The following is a 13,720-nucleotide window of genomic DNA, read 5'->3' as shown; positions in this document are numbered from 1 at the left end:
TACCAAAAAAAAAAAAAAAAAAAAAAGAGATCTATGTCTAGTAGAAATGATCTTACACTTACATTCGAGTCTTAATATTACCATAACCATTTTGCTTTTAAGAAAGCTTATAGAAGGTTGTCTTTAAAAAGGACTAAAAAGGGGGCACAGTAGGAACAAGCAGCATAAGTCCCAGGAAAAAAAGTGAACAAAGCTATTAATAAAGTGTGTGGGTGATTTTTATTTATACAGATGAGAATGTTTTATGTATGATTTTCTAAAGGTTATGCAAGAACCAATTGTACTAAATTGTAATAAAACTGCTCCATACTGGGAATTTTCCTGACACACTGCCAGTTCATCTTAGTGGAGGCTGGAAACAATAGGGTTTCTTATTGTCCTTATCCCAAGTTCATACAGAAAGACAGCTAATTGATTTCTATTAAAACATACAATGTAAAGGAACATTAAATATTTCATTTTAGCCCATGTGTCTGAAAAAATACACAAAGAAAAGGAAATAGGAAATTGTCCTTATTGTAAAAATTAGTTTATTAAAAACAATCTTGCCTTATAGAATCAATATAAAGATATTTGACTTATATTTATCTTTTTTTTTTTTTTTTTTTTTGGTGGTACTGGGGATGGAACCCAGAGGCCTTCTACCTCCAGGCTACACTCCCAGACCTATTTTATATTTTATTTGGAAACAGGGTCTCTTAAGCCAGCTGAGGCTGGCTTTGAACCTGCACAATCCTCCCGTCTCAGCCTCCCAAGCACAGGGATTACAAGCGTGCGCCACCATGCCAAGCTTATACTTATCTTTTTATTACTGATGTTTTCAATTTAATTTATATGCAAAAATTTCAGTGGTGATACATCCGACAATAATAAAGTTAATTCATACCCCTAAGGGGCTGAAAAGAAAAAAATTATTTGTGCTGTGAAAACACAAAGTATTAGCTGGGCATGGTGGTGCATGCTTGTAATCCCAGCATTTGGGAGGCTGAGACAGGAGGATCACGGTTTGCAGACAGCCTCAGCTACTTAGTGAGGCCCTTTGCAATTCAGTGAGACCCTGTTTCAAAATAAAAAATAAAAAAAGGGGCTGGGGTGTAGTTTGGAGGTAGAATGCCCCTGGGTTTCCAACCCCAGTACGCAAAAAAAAAAAAAAAAAAAAACCCAAACAAGCAAACACACACACACACACACACAGTATTAGAAGTTAGTATGAGGTTTAAATAAGTAATGGGAATATGAATGCTCCTGAAAAGTATGAATATACTAAAAAATAAAATGCTGAATCAAAGACACAAGAGAACATAATGTATGATTTTATTTATATGAAGTTCAATTCATTATTGGTATATAGGATTAGGATTAGTGTATGGTGGAGGAGGAGGCTGCCTGGAAAGGGGCAGACAGGCCTTTTCTAGGTCAATGACAATGCTTTTATCTTGTCAGGGACACGGTTACCAGGTGTATACATTTGTCAAACTCAAACCTTATAATAAAGACCCTGCTTTAAAATAAAAAAAAAATCAGGGCTGGGGATATAGCTCAGAGACAGAATACCCCGAGTTCAATCTCCAGAACCATATAAACACACAAAAAATTATTAAGTGATTATAGTTCTAAAAACTCACTACACACACGTACACACACAGAGAGCCCTGAATAGGGATTCTGATCTTAAGTGTCCCTAGTATACAACATAAAAAGTGATTTTAAAAAATGTTTTTTTTTTCCACTGAGATCTGCTTTTGCCTTCAAGCTTATGTTTTTGGGAAATGAGTTCATAGGGAAAAACAACTTGTAAATTTGTAATTTGTATTATAAAATATATTCAGAAGAAGCCGGAGGTAGAATGTCCCTGGGTTCAATCTCCAGTACTGTAAAACACACACACACACACACACACACACACACACACACACACTATATATATATATATATATATATATATATATATGCAACACACACATACTATATATATATATATATATATATGTATGTATGTATGCAACACACACACACACATATACGGTTCGTGTCTAGTTCATTAATCAGATTTAAGTTGAAGATTTAGTACTTACTAGGGGGATTACATTTCATTCATTCCCTTTTTCCTTGGTAAATGTCAAGCTAATTTCCATTACTTGAAGCTAGCAGACCTTGAGTAGTTAGAATGATGCTAATAGGAAGAATCATGTAAGAGAGTTATTACTGTGGTCTGAGGATTATAATACTCCTTTGAGATTATGGGAATTGTAGCTTCCACCAGTCCTACACATACCTTTAACAGAGAGCAGTTTCATTTACTGACAAAAGAGGACTGTAATTAATTTGTTCACATCAAAAGGATTCAAAGAACAGTTACTTTAACAACAAATTAATAACTAAATTGTAATCATGTACAGATAGTTTGAAATGACAACCATTGGTAATCACTTAAAATTTAAAGTACAAATAAAGAACATTTTGACCTTTGAAGTTTATGACTTGACAAAATTTTGCTAAATAATCTCTTTAATAGGTCAATATTTCTTTTCAGCTACTAGCTTCCTTTACATAAAAAATTAACATAAAATCATCTATGTATAAAGAAGAGACATATGATTGACCACGATCAAGTATAAGCAACCGTGATCAACTGTATATTATAAAGAACAGAAGTGGTGCCTAGTATCCCTTCATTATATCGAGGTCAAGCCTTTATTTATTATTTACGATATCTGCCTACTACGGTTTGAATATAGTTCAACCCCACCAAAACTTAAGGTGAGGCCTGATCCCCAGAGAGGTGTGGGACCTTCAGGAGGTGTAGGTCATGAGGGGTCAACCCTCATAACAGAATTAATGCACATAATGGGAGTGAGTGAATAAGCGTTCCTTCTGGCTCTCACTCTTATGGGATAGGATTAGTGACCTCTAGAGTGGACTATTTTAAGTTGAGTCCATCCCTTGTATTTGTCTCTTCCACATACACTCACTTTTCTTTCTTCCTTTTTTTTTTTTTTTGGTTTATGGTACTGGTGATGGAACCCAAGGACATTCTACCTTTGAGCTACACCCCAAGCACTATTTTTTATTCTTTATTTTGAAATAAGGTCTCACTAACTTGTGGAGAGCCTCAAAGTAGCTGAGGCTGTCTTCGAATTGTGATTCTCCTGTCTCAGCCTCCCAAGTACTGGGATTGCAAATGTGCGCTACCATGCCCGGTTACAACTTTGCTTTTCTTTCTAAGCTGAAGCAGCATGAGGCCCTCACCAGAAGCCAAGCACATAATAGCACTAGCTCTAGGACTTACTGGCCTCCGAATCCTGAGCAAAATAAACCTCTCGTCTTTCTCTCTCTCTGAGATTGAAAAAAATATATATATGTATACACACATACATACACATGTGTGCACACCCTGGGGATTGAAAAAAATATATATTTTAGAGAGAAAGAATGGCACTGGAAATTGCATGCACGGGCATTCTAACTCTGAGCTACTCTCCCAGCCCTTTTAATTAATTTATTTTTTTGGTGGTACTGGGGATGGAACTCAGGTGCTTTCTACCTCCGGGCTACACTCCCAGACCTATTTTACATTTTTTAATTTGGAAACAGGGTCTCTTAAGCCAGCAAGGCTGGCTTCAAACCTGCGCGATCCTCCTGTCTCCACCTCCCAAGAGCGGGGATTACAAGTGTGCGCCACCATGCCCGGCGCCCTTTTAATTTTTTATTTTGAAATAGGGTCTCATTAAGTTGCTGAGGCTGGCCTTGAACCTGGAATTCTGTTTCAACCTCCCAGGTACTGAGATTACAGGAGTGAGCCACCATGCATGGTTATATCTACTCTGTATAATTATCCAGTGTCAGGTCTTCTGGTTCAGTACAAGAAAACAGACTTAAGACACTGATTATTGGAGTTCAGCTTTAGTGAGACTCTGGAAACATAACTGCTTCTTCTGCAGTAGGATTATGTCTGAAAATTAAACACGAAGTCTGCTCTCAGATGTAGGGCTATCTTCACAGCTATGCTGGTAGGATTCAACCTTTTCAAGGATCTGTATGAAAACTTCTTAACTGATATGAGTGGGGCTGCAAAAGGGCAATGAGTTTATCATCCTTATTTCTACAGAAAGTCCCTCCAGCATGCCCCTAGGTGTCTCTAGCAGCTTATGTTTACACACTTATTTTGATAAACTTCCCAAACATGTTCCCAAGCAACAAAAAAGCCTCCAAACATGAAAGGCTGATGATGAGACCCAAGAGCAGCACGTGGGAGCACTTGCTATAGAAAACGAATGGTACCCTGTCTTGGTATAATATTTCTCAAGAAAAAATTAAGAGGAAAAATTAGGCAAGGAAAGAGCAGTGACACACAAATCTTTGCAACAGCCATGCAATAAGACTTTCCATAGGGCTGGACAACGTAGCACAGTGGTACAATGACTGTCTAGCGTGCTCAAAGCCCTGTATTTGATCCCTAGCCCCCCCCCGCCACACACACACAAATAAAGACTTCCCCTAATTTAAACTATTAGCCAAGTACAGTGGTGCACGCCTATAATTCTAATACTTGGACTGAGACAGGAGGGTCACAGGTTCAACAGTAGCACATAATAACTTAGTAAATGTGGAATTTGAAAGCTGGGCATGGTGGCACATGTCTGTAATCCCAGTACATGGAAGGATGAGACAGGAGAACCACAGGGCTGATCAAGGACAGCCTCAGCAACACAGTGAGATTCTTAACAACCTAGTGAGAGCTTGTTTCAAAATAATAATTAAAAAAAAGGTTAGAGGTGTAGCTTGGAGGTAGGTAGAATATCCGTGGGTTTAATCCCTAATAACACACACACACACACACACACACACACACACACACACACACACACACCACAGAGTAAAATTTGTCCTAGTTACAATTTTTTTTTTGGTGGTGGTACTGGGGTTCCTAGAAGCCCTTCTACCTTAGGGCTACACTCCCAGACCTATTATATATATATTTTTATTTGGAAACAGGGTCTCTTAAGCCAGCGTGGCTGGCTTCGAACCTGCGCGATCCTGTCTCCGCCTCCCAAGCGCGGGGACTACAAGCATACGACTCCATGCCCAGCTAGTTACAAATATTTAAAAATTATACCTAAGGAGCCAGGCGTGGTGGCGCATGCTTATAAGTCCCGCGCTTGGGAGGCTGAGACAGGAGGATCGCACAGGTTCGAAGCCAGCCTCAGCTACTTAGTGAGGCTCTAAGCACCTTAGTGAGAACCTGTTTCCAAATAAAATATAAAAAATAGGTCTGGGAGTATAGCCCGGAGGTAGAAAGCCTCTGGGTTCCACCTCCAGTACCACCACCAATAAATAAATAAATAAATAAATAAATAAATAAATAAAATAAAAATTATACCTAAGTAAAAACATTATGAACAAGTAACTATAAATATATTGCAACTTTACATCTAAAAACCATTTTAATTAATAACATATAAAAACATAACTTTTTTTTTTTTTGAAACAGGGTCTCACTAAATTACTGAGGTTGGTCATGAACCTGAGATCCTTTTGTCTGAGCCTCCCAAGTACTATGATTACAAGTGTGTGCTAGCATGCCTGGCTCCACAAATTTGTAGTTAATGTTCATTCACTTTTATATAAAGAGTTTGAAAGTCCTTCTATTCTCAAGAAAAAAGCTAAAAAACAAAACAAAAAACCAACAAAACAAATTTGGCTCTATTAGAGAACTGAGGTCACAAGGACAAAACACTGCGCTGAAAACCGAGAGAATTTTGGCTTACTGGTATCAGAAACTGCCTAACTGCTGGAGCTTGAGCAAGATCTAGTTTGAGAGAGAAAACTCCCGGGACCCCAACCTTAGTGAGACCCCACATTTTCATGAGCTTTATTCCAGGAACCTTACCAGGTTCTCACTGTAAAGGTCAAAGAATAATCTCCCAGTGTTTTTCTGACATGGAAAATGGAAAGTAACTATTTACTGAAGTATGTCCAGGACATTTTGTTAGCCCTGATAAATGCTTACTCTCAAGGGAAACTATTTTGTCAAAGCCCAACCTACATGGGGAAAAAAAGCTGAGATAGTTGGGGAAATGCTGAAGATTACAGCCAGTGGCGTGGTCTAAGTAAAAGGCCTGCTCATTAAGACCAGAGAATGTTTCCCCTTCCCCACATCTTACCACCACATTAAGAGTGCTCCTATATAATATCATGGGATTGCAATGGAAAGAATGTAATGCTCACACTCTTAATAATAAAGAAGGAATCACTTGGGAAACTAAAAGCTAAGAGGGGAAATGAAAACAAGGATACTAGAGGACATTTTAGCCTCTAACATCCATAGCTATAGCTACAGTGAACAATATACACGGATTAACTCCAAGCCAGATAAACAAAACCTCACACTTAAGGCCTGTTTACATGAGTTCCTTCTATCTGATACACTATGTTTGCCTTTTACCAAAAAATTATAAGACATGTCAAAGAGAAAAAGACAACCTGAAGACAAAGTATCACAACCAGATTCAGATAAGGCAGAGATTCTAGAACTATCAGAATAAAAATTTAGAATAAATGAGATTAATATCCCAAGGGTTTTATAGAAAAAGTGGATATATGTAAGAAGAGATGGGTTAAATAAGCAGAGAGATCTGGTACTCCAAGACTCAAGGATATACTAGAAATAAAAAATACTAATAGAAGCCGGGCGTGGTGGCACACGCTTGTAATCCCAGCATTCGGGATGCTGAGACCAGAGGATTGCGGTTCGCAGACAGCCTCAGCTACTTAGTGAGGCCCTCTGCAACTCAGTGAGACCCGGTTTCAAATAAAGAATAAGAAATAGGGCAGGAGGTGTAGCTCGGAGGTCGAATGCCTCGGGGTTCCACCCCCAGACCCGCAAACAAACAAACACAAAAAACAAAACAAAAAAAAACTAACAGAAATGAAGAATGCCTTTGATGGGCTTATCATATCAGTAGGAAAGAATCAATGAGCTTTAAAATATGTCAACAGAAGAAGCTAAATTAGTGAAAAATGTCTGCTTATCATGCACAAGGCCCTGGTTTAATCCCAAGCAATGCATGTGAACAAACACATGGATGAAGATGAAACTAACCATGCTAACAGTAACCAAATAAAGCTAGAGTAGGTACATTAATTTCAGACAAGTAGACTTCAGAGCATTGATAATTCTCAAGGATAAATTGAGGCACTGCATAATGACAGAAGGGCCAATTCTCCAAGAAGACACAACAATCCTAAATGTGCATGTGCCTAGCAGAGCATCAAAATAGGAGAGGCAAAAATTGGTAGAAATGTTTTTAGAAATGGGCAAACCCAATATCCTTTTATTAATAACTGACAGACCCAACAGGCAGAAAATCAGCAAGACATATTGAACTGATCTATCAACTGGATCTAGTTGACATTTATAGGTGATTTAACAACAGCAAGAGCAACACATTTTTCTCACACTTATATAAAAATTTACCACACAGACCACATTCTGGGCCATAAAACAAACCTAAAAGAATGTAAAAAGTAGAAATAATATTAACAGTAGAAAAAAAAAAGATATCTGGATATTAAACAACACAGTTCTAACTAATATATGTGTCAAAGAAATCTCAGGAGAAAATAAAAAGCATTTGAGCTAAAGAAATGAAAACACAATTTCTGTATAATAAAGAATTTGGCTGGCCTTTGTCACAGTTGAGGGAGCCTCTACAGCCTTGAAATTTCCTGGGTGGTAGGAGTAAATTTGTTATTCATGGTGTGTCTTGATGGTTTATGTTAATGATGTGTGATTCATGGCAGCCCCTAGATAGTTCATGCTAAGGAGATGGATCAAAATGGTGGCTGACCAGCCAAGCGTGGTGGTGCATGCTTTTGGTCCCTGTACTTGGGAGGCTGAGAAGGAGGATCTGGGTTCAGAGACACCCTCAGCTCCTCAGCAGTAAGACCTTTTGTAACTCAGTGAGACCCTATTTCAAATCAAAGAATAATAATAAAAAAAAGAATGGTGGCTGGTCATGCCAGAAAGACAAACTATGAGATTAGACTAATAGGTTGGGCTTTGAGCTAGGGAATAGGACTCCTTCAAGGAAGGGAGAAAGGCTGAAGACTGAGTTTAATCACATGGCTATGTAATTTAAACCACAATTAAAAAAAAAAAAAACCTCTGGACAGCATGGACAAGCTTCCTGGTAAATAATACTTGATGCAAATTGTCATACTGACATACAAAGAAGGTGACAGGTACTAACTCCACAGGGAAAAGACAATGGGAGTTTTTTATTTGGGGCTTTCCCAGACCTTGGCCTATGTATCTCTTCTTTTGGCTGGTCCTGATTTGTATTCTTTTTGCTATAATAAACCTGTAATTCTAAATACATTGCTTTCCTGAGTCAATCCAAGTTGGGTGTGGTGGCACACACTTGTAATCCCAGTACTTTGGAGGCTGAGACAGGAGGATCGCAGGTTTACTGGCAGCCTCAGCTATTTAGTGAGGCCCTCTGCAACTTAGTGAGACCTTGTTTTAAAATAATGAATAAAAAAATAGAACTAGGGGTGTAGCTTGTAGGTAGAATGCTCAGTACTGGGTCCAATCTCCAGTACTGAAAAAAAAAAAAAAAAGAGTCAATCTAGAATTATCAAACTTGAAGATGTAGAAGTAACCCATGATTTTGTAGCAGGTTTGGTAGGTGTCTGGAAATCCCCAACCTTGAAGCTGGTGTATTGAGAGCAGTCTTTGGAGGACTGTTAACTTGTGAAGTTTGGCCTAACTCTAGGTAGGCAGTATTAGAAATCACTGCAACAAAACATAGCAAACTTTGTAGGACACAGCAAAAATGGAGTCAGAAATTTATATTATTGAATGCATATACTAGAAAAGAACAAAGATAAGTCAGGCATGATGGCACATGCTTGTAATTCCAGTACTTGAGAGGCTGAGACAAGACGATCCCAAGTTCGAGGAGAGCCACAGCAAGTAGTGAGACTTTCAGCAACCTAGCAAGACCCAATTTCCAAATTAAAAATAGAGTTAGGGGTGTAGCTAAGAGGTAGAATGCCCCGGGGTTCAATCTCCAGTAGCATAAAAATGAAACAAAACAACAACACAAAACCATCTGAATAGAGCTCTATCTAGTAAAGTTTTGTTTTATTTTGTTTGTGGTACTGGGAATAGAACCCAGGGGCTTTCTACCTCTGGGCTACACCGCCAGACCTATTTTATTTGGAAACAAGGTCTCACTAAGTAGCTGAGAGTCTCACTAAGTAGCTGAGGCTGGCTTCGAACCTGTATGATCCTCCTGTCTCAGCCTCCCAAGCACTGGGATTACAAGCATGCGCCACCATGCCCGGCTAATAAAGAAGTTTAATCAATAATTAATAGCCTTCAAAAATAGAAAGTTTCAGGCCCAGATTAATTCATTAATTAATTATATCAAATATTTACAGAAGAAATCATATAATTACTCTATATTCTCTTCTAGAAACCGGAAGCAGAGAGAATATTAACTCACTCATTCTATGAGATTAGCATTACCCTAATATCAAAACCAAACACAGACACTACAAGAAAAAAAATTACAGGACAGTATCTCTCATGAACACAGATGTAATAATCCTTTACAAAATAGAAAATTGAACCCAACAATGTATAAAAAGAATTATACACCACAATAAAGTGGGATTTAACCCAGATATGTGAAGCTGGCTCAGTATTTGAATAGTCAATCAATGCAATCAATCCTATCAGCAGGATAAAGAAGAAAAAATTACATGATCATGTATTACTTTTGTAAAAATCAATATCAAGTTGAATATTTCTAGCTGGTGCATTTTATCAGGCTGTAATGTTGAACACCATGGCAGCATTAGGTTTTTAGGGCTGACTCATCCACTTTCAGTGCTGGTACAGGGCTGAATTAAACTGCAGGTATGACATGTGGTTGAGAAGACAGACTGGCCCTCTGCGGGAAGTGTTTCAGCAACTCTGGGCTGAACTCTTCAGAGTGATCATTTAGAGTTAGCTATTGCTTCCTAAAGATAATGATCTCAAATTCAAATATGGAAAGACATGCAAAACCTTATCTAGGGAAAACTTTAATTAGAATTTTGCTTTACACTTTTTGCAGACAACCTGCTATATTAATCTGTTTTACAGATACCTACATATGAACTCCCATCTTTGTGGGCCAGAATTTTTAATTCGTGTGTGTGTGTGTGTGTGTGTGTGTGTGATGTCTGAGTGTTCAGGCATCTATAAAGAAAGGAGATTAGTGGTTGTCTATAGTTGAGGATTGAAAAGTGAGGGCCAAAGGTACAGGGTTTCTTCTTGAGGAAGTGAAAATGTTCTAAAATTGACTGTGGTGATGGATGTACCACTCTGTAAACATCTTAAAAGCCACTGAATTGTATATTTTCAATAGGTAAAGTGTAGGGCAGATAATTTATAAATCAATAAAGCTGTTAAAAACAACACTGACTCAGTTTAGGACCAACCTACACAACTTAGCACAACTCTGTATCAAAATAAAATAAAAAGAGCTGAGAATGTTAGCTCAGAGGTAGAGGTAGAGTACTTACCTACATGTGAAGCCCTAGAACCAAAAAAAAAAAAAAAAAAAAAAAAAGGACTTGCTCTGCTAAAATATTCTATTTTAGGGTTAAAGATAAGATTTTTTTTTTTTAATTGCTAAGGCTGGCCTTGAACCTAGGATCTTGCCTCAGCCTCCCAAGTACTAGGACTGCAGGCTTGTGCCACCATGCCCAGCTGTTTAATATTTTTTAAATTTATTTTTATTGGTGCATTGTAATCATATATCACGTTGGAATATAAGACTTGAGAGGATATACAAGCACACATCATCCAATTAGCCCTCATCCACTTCCCATCTCATTCCTTCCCCGTCCCTCGATCCCATGCTTGTTTGGTGATTAACTTTGATATATCTGTTTATGTACCTCCTGAGTTTTAAAGAGGTTCCATCCTCCCCTATCCCATACCCTCTGATTGGTCACCTTAATTGCTTCGCTATAGGGCCCTTTCTATAACTCGACCTCTTCCTGTTACCCCTTTCCTCCTAGTTACTGCTAATTAGGAGAAACATCTGGTTTTTATTTTCTGCGATATTTCTCTGTGCATGCCGCATTACAAGCACCAATTCCATTCTTGACGGCCCCAGTAATGGCCTGGCCACCTGGTGGACTGATCCAGACTCGCTGGCTCCAGCACCGGCCTTGCCTCATGGCAGGCCCCGATTCTGGCCTCGGTGGCCCCAGCACCGGCCTTGCTTAAGGCAGGCTCCACCCCAGCCTTGCTGACCCTAGCACCGGCCTAACCTCTTGGCAGTCTCCTATCCTGGCCTCACTGGCCCCGGCACCAGCCTTACCCCTTGGCAGGCTCCAATCCAGGCCTTGGAGGCCCCAGCACCAGCCTTGCCTCACCGTAGGCTCCGCTCCCGGACTTGCTGGCCCTGGCACTGGCCTAATACCTAGGCAGGCTCTGATCCTGGCCTTGGAGGCCTCAGTAGCAGCCTTGCCTCACGGCAGGCTCCGATGCAGGCCGCTGGACCCGGCACCGGCCTTGCCTCACGGCAGGCTCCAATCCCAGCCTCACTGGCTCTGGCACCAGCCTAACCCCTTGGCAGGCTCTGATCCCGGCCTCGGAGGCCTCAGTAGTGGCCTTGCCTCATGGCAAGCTCTGATACCAGCTGCTGGCCCCAACACCAGCCTAACCCCTCGGCAGGCTCCGATCCCGGCCTCAGAGGCCTCAGTAGCGGCCTTGCCTCACAGCAGGCTCCGATGCTGGCCGCTGGCCCCAGCACTGGCCTAAACCCTCGTCAGGCTCCGATCCCAGCCTCGGAGGCCCCAGCACTGGCTTTGCCCAATGGCAGGCTCCGATCCCAGTCTTGCTGGCCCTGGCACCAGCCTAACCCCTTGGCAGGCTCCAATCCCGGCCTCAGAGGCCCCAGCACCGGCCTTGCCTCACGGCAGGCTCCAATCCCAGCTTTGTCCCAGTCGCCGGCCTCACCTCTTGGCAGGCTCCAATCTGAGCACCCTCTTCGCCCAGCAGGTTGTCCCACGTTCCTGAGGGTGCATGGTGGTAACATTCTGCCTCTGGGGTTATTACTTCATAAGTTCCAGGTGTAATGCATCATATCTCTGCCTCCCCTGAGTACTGGCCACTGCCACTGCCACTGCCTCCACCATTTCAAATCTTTCCCAAGCTCTTTTTCCACTCTGAATGTTGTCCAGTGTTCCTAAGCATGCATGATGGTAGCATTCGACGTTTGGTGTAATTTCTCCAAAAAAAAAGGTTGGTAGGATTAGATTTCTTCCTTTCCTGAATACAAGTCTCCACCACCATTGCGGTGACTGCTTCCAACACCGCCTTCCTCCTAGGTCTCCACTAAACTCTCTCCTTACAGGTGATATCCAGGATTCTTAATATAGATAAGAAGCAGTCCTCCTTCGCGGGGAATTTTTCCAAAAGTTCCAGTTCATTTGGATAAGTTTTGTCTGCATCTCCAGTATTCTGGCATCTGCCGCTGCCTTCTTGACCCCTCTCCGATATTTTTCTTTTCTTTTTTCGTTTTCTTTTCCTTTTTTTTTTTTTTTTTTTTTTTTTTAAATAAGAGAAGACAGTATGTGTGGTTTGAGGAGGTTGTGGGATCAGGCACTTGGTAGCACTGCTGCCCAGGCCCTGGTTCTTCCGGGGGTCCTGAGTGCCCCGCACGACCCCCGCCCAGGACCCAGGGTCCTGCGGCCTAGGCCCTGGTTATTCCGGGGGTCCGGTGTGCCCCGCGTGACCTGGGCCCCGGTTTCTCCGGGGGTCCGGCGTGCCCCACACGACCTCCACCTGGGGCCCAGGGCCTTGCGACCAGGCCCCGGTTTCTCTGGGGGTCCTGTGTGCCCCGCACGACTCTGCCTGGGGCCCCTGCATGCCCCGCACGACTCCGCCTGGGGCCCAGAGTCCTGCGACCTGGGCTCTGGTTCTTCTGGGGGTCCGACGTGCCCCACATGACCCCCACCCAGGGCCCAGGGTCTTGTGACCCGCGCCCCGGTTTCTCCGGGGGTCTGGTGTACCCCTGAAGTTTAATTTTAATATAGATTAAAGGTACAAGGAACCAGTCAGGCATGAGTCAGGCATGGTGATACATGACTGTAGTTGAGACACTGAGACAGGAAGATTTGAGACCATGTTTCAAAATAAAAAATAAGAGCTGGGAGTAGTGGCACACGCTTGTAATCCCAGCATCTGGGAGGCTGAGACAGGAGGACTGCGGTTTGAGGACAACCTCAGTTATGTAGTGAGGCCCTTTGCAACTCAGTAATACCTTATTTCAAAATAAAGAATAAAAACTAGGGCTGGGGGTATAGCTCAGAAGTAGAATGCCCCTAGGTTCCATCCCCAGTACCAAAAAAAAAAAAAAAAAAAAAAAAAAAGACAGACAGAAAGAAAAAATAGGGCTGAAGGAGTAGGTCAGAGGCAAAAAGTCCCTGGATATAAACTCTAGTATTACAAAACAAACAAATTCCCCCTAAAAAAAAAAAAAAACAGAAGAGAAACTGAAAGATGCTAAGAGTTAGGGAAAAAAGGGGGGGGGCTATATAGTATTTTATAAAAATTCAGTCACCACTGAAGCTTTCAAGTTTTACAGATAATTTTGACATCTCTGGAGTGGATGAAAACTTATACAGTTAAGGTGATCTTATCAGTAGAAAA

The 13,720-nt window shown here is 41.2% G+C and overlaps 1 protein-coding gene across 1 annotated transcript in view; it reads right to left on the bottom strand.

The window, feature by feature from the left end:
• Positions 1-13,720, bottom strand: part of CIRSR (corepressor of RBPJ and splicing regulator) — a gene marked incomplete at both ends in the record, with an annotated part of 48,897 nt that overhangs the window by 17,833 nt on the left and 17,344 nt on the right.

This window comes from Muscardinus avellanarius (assembly GCF_963383645.1).
Source record: "Muscardinus avellanarius genome assembly, chromosome: 2".
In the NCBI taxonomy this organism is placed as follows: Eukaryota; Metazoa; Chordata; class Mammalia; order Rodentia; family Gliridae; genus Muscardinus; species Muscardinus avellanarius.
Note: the sequence above shows the minus strand (reverse complement) of the source record. Positions and strands in the feature narration are given on the sequence as shown.